This window comes from Pinus tabuliformis, chromosome 4_1 (genome assembly GCF_031772625.1).
Source record: "Pinus tabuliformis cultivar Carrire ecotype Pingquan chromosome 4_1, CPIR1, whole genome shotgun sequence".
NCBI classification, from domain to species: domain Eukaryota; kingdom Viridiplantae; phylum Streptophyta; class Pinopsida; order Pinales; family Pinaceae; genus Pinus; species Pinus tabuliformis.
Genome location: NC_142303.1, coordinates 795,060,474 through 795,072,274, shown reverse-complemented (window position 1 = coordinate 795,072,274; position 11,801 = coordinate 795,060,474).

Here is an 11,801-nt window from a genome sequence, read left to right as displayed (position 1 = left end):
GAAGTTCAGTAGCAGTTTCATGTGGCAGTATGACCCTAATGGAGTCATAAACAAATTAACGCTCAAGTTCAAATTAAGCCCTTTTATGCATGAGTCCAGGCCAAATATTGAAAGATATCCCAACCAGTCAGAGTGGTTGGAAAATACTTTAATAGATGTGGAAAATACCTTGATAGATGTGGAAAAGCATATAGATACTAGTTCCTTTCTGTAGGTTCCAACCCTACAGGAAAAAATGGGTATTAGTCCCATTCTACAGACTCCAGCCATGCAGGACAGAAATGTAAAAAGAACCAGGGAAGAAGGTTCTAGCTCTAAAATGGATACTACATATGATAGGTTTGAAATCAGTTACAGGAAGAAGCCCAAGCTTAATCCTGTAACTGAGCAAGAGGACACCATTGAGACAGTTGAAATCATTGATATTGACACAATGGTTGAAAAGAGTAAAGTTACAACATTTTTAGAGGAAACTCATCAACCTTCCACCTCAAATACTCAGATTATTGAAAAACAGCTTAGTATTGAAGTCTCTTCATCCAGTAAACCAATGGATAAAGAGAGAGATATAAAAGAGAAGTACAAAGAAATCAAGTTGATAAATGAGGCATTAAAGGCTGAAACATATGCCCAGTACTTCAAACATACACCTAACAATCAGAATAGATTAATGTAAGCCTTTGACATTAAAACTAGTAAAATGCAACTGACCTTTATGCCGCCTACAGTCCAGTGACCTAGATCGTTAGCAGACTATAGGAAGACAAAGTTTGAAGTTTTGGCCAAGGATGTTCACCCTATTGATCAAAATGAATTCCATAAGCAGGTCGGTGAAATGATTTACTCTACAATGACTAACAACGAAATGAGTGTGCACAAGCTTCAAAGTTCTCTAGACAACATCACAACACAGTTTAAGCTAGAGAAGGCATCCATGACAGAATCAAGTCACTGGAAGACTGGATAATTGAAATTGGATATAATCCAAATGATATCAAGGCTGCATAAAAACTAATAAAGAAGAAAAATGAGGATATTTCTACTTTGAATAAACAACTAAAGTGGCCTCCTTCTGAACATCCACAGACCAAGGAGGTCCTAGAGAGTCAAAACCAGCAGGATGAAATGATGGATCTCATTCTTCAATTAAATGCTCAATTGAAAGAAATGGAGAATGAATTGGACAGGTTAATACAGCTGAAACAAGGCAGCCTTGAGACAACTACTGCCACTTTTATCCCTATAGTTACTATAGTAGTTCCTTCAACTTTGGCAGCTCCATTGGCCCCAACAGCTCCACTAGCTACATCACTTCCAACTGCATCAGCAACTACATCAACAACAGGTTCAACAACAATAGCAGCTCATCCAAGTGATGAAGCAGGAAAATTGGTCAAAGCCATGGAGGACATGTCCATTCAAACCACTGAAATAAATAGACTTAAAGAACAGATAAGAAATCTAGAGGATGAGAAGAAACTGGCTCAAATTATGCATAAAAATGAAGTACATAAGTCAAACAGGTTGACTGAGAGGATAAAGAACTTGGAAAAAGAATTAACATTGAAGGAGCCACTTGCCCAAGCAAAAGAGTAGCTATGGGCCAATATCATTGACTCTGTCAATGATATTTGGCCATCTATACAAGTTATCTTTGAACAAAATGATTTAGTCAAAGAGGCTGGTGAAGCAATTCAAAGAGTTAAGGCCGAACTTGGAAATATGCCAGAAGAAGCCTCAAGAATAATCCAATTCCTTAACTCAAAGAATAAATATGAATTGCATGAGCTTGACATAGCTGACAGGACTGGCACTATACTAGAGGTGAAGAAAGTAATCACCAAGAGGAACTTGATGATGCAGCTTGAGGACAAATGCCAAACCATGGAGCTAGTTATAGGCAGGTTCATGGTCAAATTTGATGCTTTGAGGTAGAAAGGTTTGCCAAATCCATTGGTAATAAATGACAGGTTAATGCCACATGAAGACTATAACAAGAAAATCAGAGAAGTGGCAAGGGAGCAAGCCAATAATTCCTCTATGAAAGGGATGCCTACAGGAAAGGTTCTTTACCAGACTTTTGAGAACCTCTTTTACCTCCAGCATGAGGTAAAACATCTTTTTGTAAACAAACCCACCTTTTCAAAATACACAGAAGCTGATGAAGTCTATAGAAGAATGGTAAATATTAAATTACCAGATACAGAGACTTGGGAAAAATTAAATGATTTACTGTGAAAATGCAAGGTAAACAGTAGATACAAAGCAGTGAAAGAAAAGCAACAGGTCAACTAAGTCAAAGAGTATCAGATGAAAGAGTATCAGTCAAAAGGAAAAGTAAAAGGACAGCCAGCGTAAAGCAACAACAAAGGAGAAAAAGCAGCAAAAGATCTGACAGCAGAGCCAAATAAACAGGGACAGCTTGCAGTAGTTACATATATGTCTCTATCTTCTTGCATGAAGAATTTTCTTTTTCCTTGAATAATTCCTAAAACAGTTTGGATATGTTGTAATAAGTTTGTATAAATACTTCATAATTCGAAGTATAGGGGTGGATTGCTTAACATTTCTATAGTTGTATTAATCTGAAACCTAAGGGTTCATTGTACCATTTTTTCAAGTCAACAGGATGGACTGAGTAATAAAGGCATTGCATCACAGGATTCATGTGTTTGGCCACCGCAGTGAAGTATTTTCTATTTGTTAAATTGTTATCTTCTTGAGTGTTTCGCATACTTGCATGTTATCTTTTTTTTGGTCAAGTAAGAAGGAATCTTTAAATTAACCACAGTAATAATATTATATATTGTACAAGGTAACCCTTGCGTTTACCCAAAAAGGTCCTCATGTCCTAACTAAAGTGGAAATGGCTTAAACCTTTTACAAAAAATGGAACCAACCCCTTAAATGGGTGAAAATTCTAACACTCAAAATAATTACATTTTCTACCATGAGAAAACGGCGGGTCCGCCCAACAAAATCAGTGATTACCATTTATCGTTGAGATGAAAAATCTCCTCATTTGATCGTTGTGTTTCCATTGATCCATACAACAATCAATGAACAGACAAACCTGCATCACTTCCAGAATTGTTCCTCACGCCGTTGTATCCTTGGTCTTCCTCCTCTGCTCTCCACCTTTCCCATTGCTCCATATCTTTGGCAGCCTGACAGAGACAGTCCTCAAATAGTTTTCCTGGGGGTAATAGCTCCCAGACGTGCCGGGTGTCCCTTTCCTTATTAATCACTCCTTCATTTTCCAAACGATCTGCTACCATGTTAGCCTTTCTCTTCACATGGACAAAGCTTACAGTCTTTAAGGTTTGCAGGTGGGAGTGAATACGGTGAAAGACTTGCGAGAGCCTCCAGTGTTTCGACACTTTATCCGATGCTGTACCATTGCAAATTTTCTTGGCCGCTCTGATAATCAGTTCCGAATCTACTTCAATGATGCTATTATGTGAATCTGAATTCACCAATATTTCCAAGCATTGCTCTAGGGCCATGAGTTCCGCCATGTTATTAGTGGCCTTCCCCAAGTGGCCATCAAATATTTTCTTTATTTGCCCTTTTTCATCTCTTATAACACCTCCAAAACCATCTAACCTTGGGTTGGCCTTAGATGCTCCATCTATATTGACCTTTAAGAAACCATGAGGAGGAGGCTTCCAAATGTTTATATCTGAATTTATTTGGCTTACTCCCTTGATAATGCCCTGTGGGCTTATGGATTGAAGACCCAAATGTAGTAGAATACTCGCATCTTGGGGTAGAGGAGGGTCCTTAGGCAGAGTCCTCAGCAAGCTACTGATTGTATCTTTAAGTTGCCTTAAAATTTGGTCAATTATGTGCTGGGGCTTGCTAGCTTTGTTCTTGAAGATCCGACTGTTGTGTTCTTTCCATACATTCTAGATAACAAAGCCTGGAACCAGGGTCCAGGCTCTATTAATAATTTCATTCCTCGAGAAGTTTTTCCTCCAGTTCCTCAAAGTGTTGGAGATGTTGAGTCTGTCCCTATCAGTATGTTTAAAGATTGTTGCCACCCAGTCCCACACAGTGGAGGTGAAAGGGCAGAGGTTAAGAAGGTGATTCATCGTCTCCTCTTGAGAGTTGCAAAGGTAGCATTTGGATGGTCCAATGAAGCCTTTTTTTAGGAGATTTTCCCAAGTTAAGATTTTTCTTTGATGAACTAGCCAAATAAATAATTTTATTTTCATCCAGTGAGGGCTCTGCCAAAGATTCTTCCAAACTTGATCAGGATTGGGATAGTTAAAACCTGTTACTACCTATTTTGCTTCTTTGAGATTAAAGTTGCCTTCAGTGTTCTTTCCCCATCTTAGTTGGTCAGGCAAGGAGGATACCAGAATCCTTCTATGCTCTAGTTCCTGGGTAAGAGAGTCTGCCTGGGCTCTCAGAGGACTCTCTTCATTGTGGCCTAGATCCTTCCAAGTTCTCCATTTTTCATTGTTCCTTTCCTGGTTCCAGAAGTCTTTCACCATAAGTAGACCTTTGTTGTCTGTGTCATTCTTGAGAGCTGCTAATTCATCCTTGTACAAGTTGGGTTCCTGCTGCCAGTTATCCTCCCAAAATCGTGCTAGATTCCCAGCTCGAATTTCCCAGAAACTATGTTGCTGAACAATACTTTTGTTTTCCCAGGCAAGGTTCCAAATATGGGAGCCCTTAATGTTCCCTGACATTCTAATGTGATCTTTCTCCTGCCAATTCTTGGCATATTTTTGTTTCCAAAGCTTAGCCCAGGGAGTAGTCGATTCCTTGATCCATCTCCACCAGAGTTTAGCTCCCGAAACCTTGCTGATGGTTTCAGGATCATGAAGCCCCAAGCCACTATGGCTCTTAGGTTTGCAGATTTTATCCCAGGCTACTAAAGCCCATTTCTTTTTCACTTCTCCTTTGCCCCATAGAAAGTCCCTTTGTATGCTCCTAATCTGTTGCATGACTCCTTTAGAAGCAGGAAGAGTAGAAAACATGTAAATGGGAATGGCCTGCAGTACAGCCTGTGTGAGCACAAGGCGCCCCGCCAAGTTTAAAGATCTGCAAGTCCATTTTTTGATCTTGTCCTGCATTTTATTTATAGTTGGCTCCCACACTTCCTTGCTAAGAGGTTTATCTGTGAGAGGTATGCCCAAATACTTGGAAGGTAGCTGGTCCCTTTGAAATCCAAGAATTCTGGTGATATTTCTTTGAATAGCAATGTCAGTATTAAAGAAAAAAACTTTTGATTTGCTGAGGCTCACCTCTGTGCCAGCAGCCTTAGCAAAGTCATTCAAAATTTGTTTGATCGTTCTAGCCTCCCTGACTGTGGGTAAGCCCTGCAGCATTGTGTCATCCACAAATTGCTGATGTGTGTTTGTTGCTCCATCCATGGTGAGTTTGATGCCCTGGATTCTTCCTTCAGCATTAGCTATTTTAATCACTCTACCAAGCCCTTCCATCATGAGAACAAAGAGGAAGGGTGAGAGTGGATCCCCTTGTCTGAGGCCTCTGGAGGGTGTGAAGAGTCTTGAAGGAGCGCCATTAAGCAGGATGGAGAAACTAGTTGTGGTAACTAGTGCCATCACCCATCTTATCTAGTTTTGGTCAAAGCCATAGGCTTTTAGAACTGCTCTTATATAAGACCAGCTAAGCTTGTCATAGGCTTTCGCTAGATCTAATTGAATGATCATACCAGCTTGTTTGTTGCTTTTGAGCGAGTGTACCACCTCATGAGCTTGGATAATATTATTGAGGATTTGTCTTCCTTCCACATAGCCTGTTTGCTCCTCTGAGATGAGAGCTGGTAAGAGTGGCTTGAGTCTGTTGGCTATCACCTTAGAACTAATTTTATACACCACATTACATTGGGCTATGTGTCTGAAAGCCATCTGGAGTCATGGCATTTTCCTTTTTTGGGATCAGAGCTATGAAGGATGCATTGAACGCCTTCAGAACCTTTTTGGATCTTCTTGAGTCTTCCACCACCTCAAGGATGTCCTGTTTAACTGTTTTCCAACATGCTTTGAAGAAGTCTACATTAAAACCATCTGGGCTTGGAGATTTTCCATTTTGCATTTCATTGATCACCTCACTGACCTCCTCTTCCGACACTGGCCTGTTAAGATTGTGGTTATCTTCTCTGGTGACCAGCTGAGGGATGTATTGTGTGAAATGGTTGATGAATCTGGATCTGTCCTCTAGGGGCTCCTCTGCAATACTGAGGAAGTGTTGTACAAGTAGAGATTCCATGTCTTTGTGAGAGAAAATTTCTCTCCCTTGAGATTCTTTGAGCTTTGTAATATTGTTGTGTGCCCTGTGATCCATGGTGGATTTGTGGAGGAACTTCGTGTTTCTTTCTCCCTCTTTTATCCACTATATCCTTGACTACTGCCTCTAGAAAATCTCCTCTTGTAAGCATCGATCTTCCCATTCTTCCTGCAAAGTTTTAGCTATCTTTTTCCGCTCCTCGGTAAAGCCCTCTGCGATGTTGATCCTATTGATTTCCTAGAGTTTCTGCTTAGCTTCTCTTTTGGCTTTGAAGATATTTCCAAATTCCTTTTTGTTCCAGCTTTTAAGCTTGGCTTTGATATGTTTAAGTTTCTGTTGGAGCATGAACATTTTGGTGCCTTGAGTGTTTAGATCCTCTTTCCACCATTTGTCAATATTACTGTTGAATTCAGGATGAGAGAGCCAGGCATTCTCAAACCTGAAAGTTCTGTTTTTTCGTATGCCCATAAAAGTGGCTTCCAGCTGAACAGACCAATGATCCGAACCTCCAAAGGGAAGAATAGAAGTTGTCAAGGTCGAGCTTGAGAGTAAGAGTTCCTCTGAGATAACAAATCTATCTAATTTAGAGGCGACTTGTGAAGCCCTTCCCCTCTTGTTGTTCTAGGTGAAGGTCCCATTTATTGTTTCCGTGTCCACTAACCCCATATTCATTATGAAGTTTTGGAAAGCCGTGGAATCTCTACTTAGCTACCTGTTGCCCCCTTTTTTCTCTGTAAGAGATTTTATCATATTGAAGTCTCCTGCAACGATCCAAGGCATATTAGGGTATCTTGCTCTTAGTTCCTCAAGGGAGGTAAGAAGCTTGAATTTATCTTCTTTCTTTTGAGGGCCATATACATTAGTGATCATGTATATCTCCTTATCCCCTAAAGGTTGACATACCAAAGAAAGATAGTTCCTAGATGCCTCAGCATCTAGTATTCCAAATTTTTGTGGATCCCACAGCGTGAGAATCCCCCCCGCTGAGTTTTTGCTTTAACTTCTAGATATTCATACTAGATTAGCCATTTCTTATTTATTTCTCTAATTTTATCCATCAAGCATTTTGTCTATTGAATAAACACCATAGCTGGTTTTTCTTCTTTTATTTTATTACTGAGATTTCTTTGTTTCCTTCTACTTCCAAAGCCTCTAATATTCCAGGTTGTGAGCTTCATTAAGAAAGATTATTAAAAGAGTAACTGGTAAGCGCTTTCATATTACCTGAGTTAATCAATAGTTTTCCACATTCGCTCAGCAGCTCCTTCTATCTTTTTCTTCCTCTTTTCTTGCCTGGGTTCTTCGGAGATAGTCCCTGTGTCTCCTCCATCATTTTGACCCCTTTGTATTCCTGGCTTTCATGATTTCTTTTGATTCCATTTCCTTTTGATTGTGATCTCCATAGGAATAGATGTTGAACCTTGTCATATTCTCTTTTAGCAGGGAGTCCACTCCTTTGGTCGTTCCTTGTTCCAGAAAATTTTCTGGATCTATATTTTCCCTCTCTAAAAGCTCCTGTAGTTCATGGTCCTCCATTCCCGCTTCACTTGGAGTCATCTCATGGTCCTTATTTATCTCCATCATGGTTTCTATGATTTCTTCCATGCTTTCATCTCTTTCCTTCTCAGTGATAGTGTTCTCCATTTCCTGGTTTGTTTCTTTGTTTCCGTCTTCTTCTTATATGATCTTAAAGCTATTGTGGCTTGATTATTTTTCCTCGTTGATCTTCTTTTGCGGCCTCTTTCCTCCTTTCCCTTTGCCCCCAACCTTGGTGAAACCCTCAGGATTTTTATCCACAGTGGTTTTCACATTTCTCTCGATGTTGTTTGTTGGGAAATTTCTATATAGATGCCCATGCTCATGGCATTTGTGGCACCTAAATGGGATTTTCTCATAGTCCACTTCCTGTACCCATTCTTCATCAAATACTTCTAAAATTATCGCATCTGGGAGTGCTCCAGATAAGTCCATTTCCACACAGATTCGGGCGAAGGAGGTGTATTTTCCTTTCAGAGTCGCATCTGAAATCTTTAGAAAATGCCCTAGTTTGTTGCCTATTGTTTTCAACGATTCTGGTAACCAATAATCCAGAGGAAGGGAGTATAGTCTGATCCATACCAGAACCAATGAAAATGTCTCGCGTTCCGGAACAAAGTTCATTATCCAAGGCCGCATGTAGAGACCTGCAGCAGCGTAGAAATATGGCCCTCCTTCAAATACTCTGTCTTTATCCTCTAGGCTTGTGAATACTACTATGAAAAAGCCCTTGGATCCCAGATGAAGGGTAATTTCCCCCTTTGGCTTCCAGTGGCTCCTTATCCAGACATGCAGTGCCCTCTCCGTCGGCCATATTCCCATGAATTTGCAGATAATCGCATGTTCTGTCATATGATCCCTATGCGCTTGTAGCGCAGGGTCGCTCAAGATGACCCGAGGGATGGTGTCCAACTTAGGTTTGCAGACCCCAGATGTTCTTACAGAAGTAGGTTTTTGACTGCTATCCCCTTTCTCCTTTTCCTTCCTAGCTTCCTGCTGCTCCTCTGCCTGTTCATGAGGTCTGTTTCCTCCCAACGTGTCTGTGTTACTTGCTCCTGTTGCCTTCTCCAGAGGCTTCTTGAAACGTTGCTTTCCCGCATCCTTGCTTCTTTCCGTAACTACTTGATTGTAGGAGGGAGAAACACTCCCCCCTGCACGTCCCGCCATGGTGCCCAACGTCAAAACCCTAACCCTAGTTCAAGTTACAGAGCATCATAAAGTTGCAGAGCATGAGATCCTAGATCTGCCAAATGGAACTAACTCATTCGACCCTTGGTGTCAGCATTTCATTTAGCATACTCCTTTTCCCATACTTGCATGTTATCTAAGTTGAATGAAATAACTAGAATATTACTACAGAATTTTTTTAAGTACACTCTGTCCTGAAGGGTTATTCATTTTAATGTTTTCTTCTGATATCCAGATTAGTCAATCCTTCATTGCTCCCTAGTTTTTATTGACCTCTATCGTTTCCCTCATTATCTTGTTTCAGGAATCATTAACTGCTCCTTGACCCTGATTGAAAACCACTTCACCATCCAGCCTAAAAGATCTAAATTTAATCAGTTACCTTGCCCTGTAAACACTATCTTTAGAACTTGATTCAGTCCTATTTTCTTGACACTTGACCCCATAGCCCAATGGTAAAGGACATCCCTCTATCCATCTAAGTCAGTGATTCCACCACCAAATAAAAATCAAAACCCAATCAAAGTTTAAATAAATAGCCTAAAATCAATTAACTCAACAAAGTTAAATCATAAAGAGAGAGCCCTCTCTGAGCATTAGGAAGGCTAGACCCTGATCTCAAAAGTAGGTTTGTGGTTACCTCTAATATTTCTTTTGACACAAGATAACAACTCTAGTGAAATTTTAGAGTGATAACATACACTTGTACTATATTAGTTGAACTATTTCAGTTATTTTAGTGCTTATCTAATTGAAAATGTGTTGTAATGGTTGATATAACTGTCACATCCTTATGGACTATTCCACTTGATGTTAGACATATATTTCTTGTTTATAATGGTTGTAATGATCGTCACATATTTGTGGACTATTCTATTGGAGGTTAGATCGATATCTTTTGTGTGTGTCTCTCTATGAGGGTGGTACTATTACCTCTCTCTTAAAGGCTCACTTTCCTTTCCCTCCGTAGTAGAAGAATCTTGACACACATACAACCAAACACTCACCAAGCATACTCACTTGATAATCTAAGATTACCCATGCATAAATCTCTTGTGCTGAACTTTGTAGCCAAGGCAAACCTAAAAAATATATGGCAGTCGGGCCAATATCCCGAACGGGGCTCCTATTCCAAATGATGTGAGGTCTAATTGAGACTTCACATCCGGGAAACCCCCTTGGTTGATGGATTTCCAAGGCCGTCAACATCATCCTAATCGTTATCTGGATATATTGTTATCTATATTTTTAATCGTACCAATGCCATTTATGCAATATTGACAGTGTACAACCAGGCGAAGTGATAGTTAGCAATTTGATGCAATTTGTATCCAAATACAAAGATATTACCATAATTTTTATAATAATGACAATTTAATTGAAAGAAACCAGGTGATGTTATTCCTGAATCACAATTTAATTGTCTTCATTTTTATCTAGATACACTATTATTGGTTTTACTGCAGGGTAATTACCATGCTGAAACCTAGAGAGGCAGTCGACCTAGACCCTGCACCGGAAGACATCTTGTCGGTTTGGGGAAAGGAGGTAAACGCCCAAAATATTGACAAGTTTTTCGGGTCAGCTGGTAGTCATGCACCCGCAGATTTCGCAGTGGAAGGTTCATGGAGCAACAGAGCAGCAAAAGGATTGTTGGAGGAAAGCCTGGAGTTGGCCGGGCTGCATAGCAAAGGAGGAAGGGGAGTAAAAGTTTCAGGTCCTCAGGAGAAGGGTTTCCATCTGACAGAAAAACCCTTCAGCTCTCAAGTAAGTAAGGAAAAATCCCCCTCGAATGCGCCTTTTTTATCTGGAGGGCTTGAAGATATCATAAATTTTAAAGTGAATCAAGGAGTTTGGAGGTCTGTGGGAGGAGGCCTAAAAGCCGATACTGCAGTGACGGAAGGGGGTGGCTCGCCGGCTATCACCAGACCATTAATAGCAAAAGGGACATTCAAGCCCAGCCTGGGAGCTGGAGTGAGAGGTGTAGGATCCGGTGAACCCTTGGAGGTAAGAAGGGAACGGCAGGGACCAGTCGCTGGTTTGGCGGAAGAGGGTTTCGGGTTTGTTTTAGGCATAAAGGAAGGAGTTGAAGGCGGATCCTCTGCATTTCCCCCTGGCAAGGGCGGAAAAACCCTAGACATAAACGAGCCTGGACAACAAGTTGAAACGGATAAGGTTGACCCAAAAGCCCAAGATAGGGAGGAGGACTCCGGGCAAGAAAAGACTGGGGGAAAAAGGAAAAAGTCGAAACCTCTAAAGAAGAAAAAGATTGAAGGGAATTTAGTCCTGGGCATGGATGTACAGGTAGAGGATGCTCTAGAGGTGGCGGAATGCACTCTAGTAGGAAGAGCTAGAGGTAAGAGTTTCTCTGGTAAATTCTTGAAACATTGGGCGGAGCAACAGTGGAAGGCGGCCCCGGTTAAAAATTTCAAGGTAGCAGTCCTTGTGAAAGGATGGTTTATGGTGAGATTTGAAAGCAAGGAAGCAGCGAACTGGGTTGCAGGGAGGAATTGGGCATTTGGGAACCGCCCAGTTCTATTCAAAAGGTGGACTCCTTTATTTGATGCGAAAAGGGAGAAGGTAGATGAGTTTCTTGTTTGGGTTAGGGCACCTGGTCTACCTCCTTTCCTGTGGGTAGAGTCGGTTTTCAGATCGATAGGGAATCTACTTGGCACTTTCCTGGAAGCGGACATGTCTTTTCTTCATACCCACAACAGAGCTATGGCCAGGATCCTGGTCCGTTTAAATCCAAAAGAAGGCCTCGCGGAATCCATCAATCTCCAGTATAAAGAATACGTTTTTGAGCAACTGCTGGA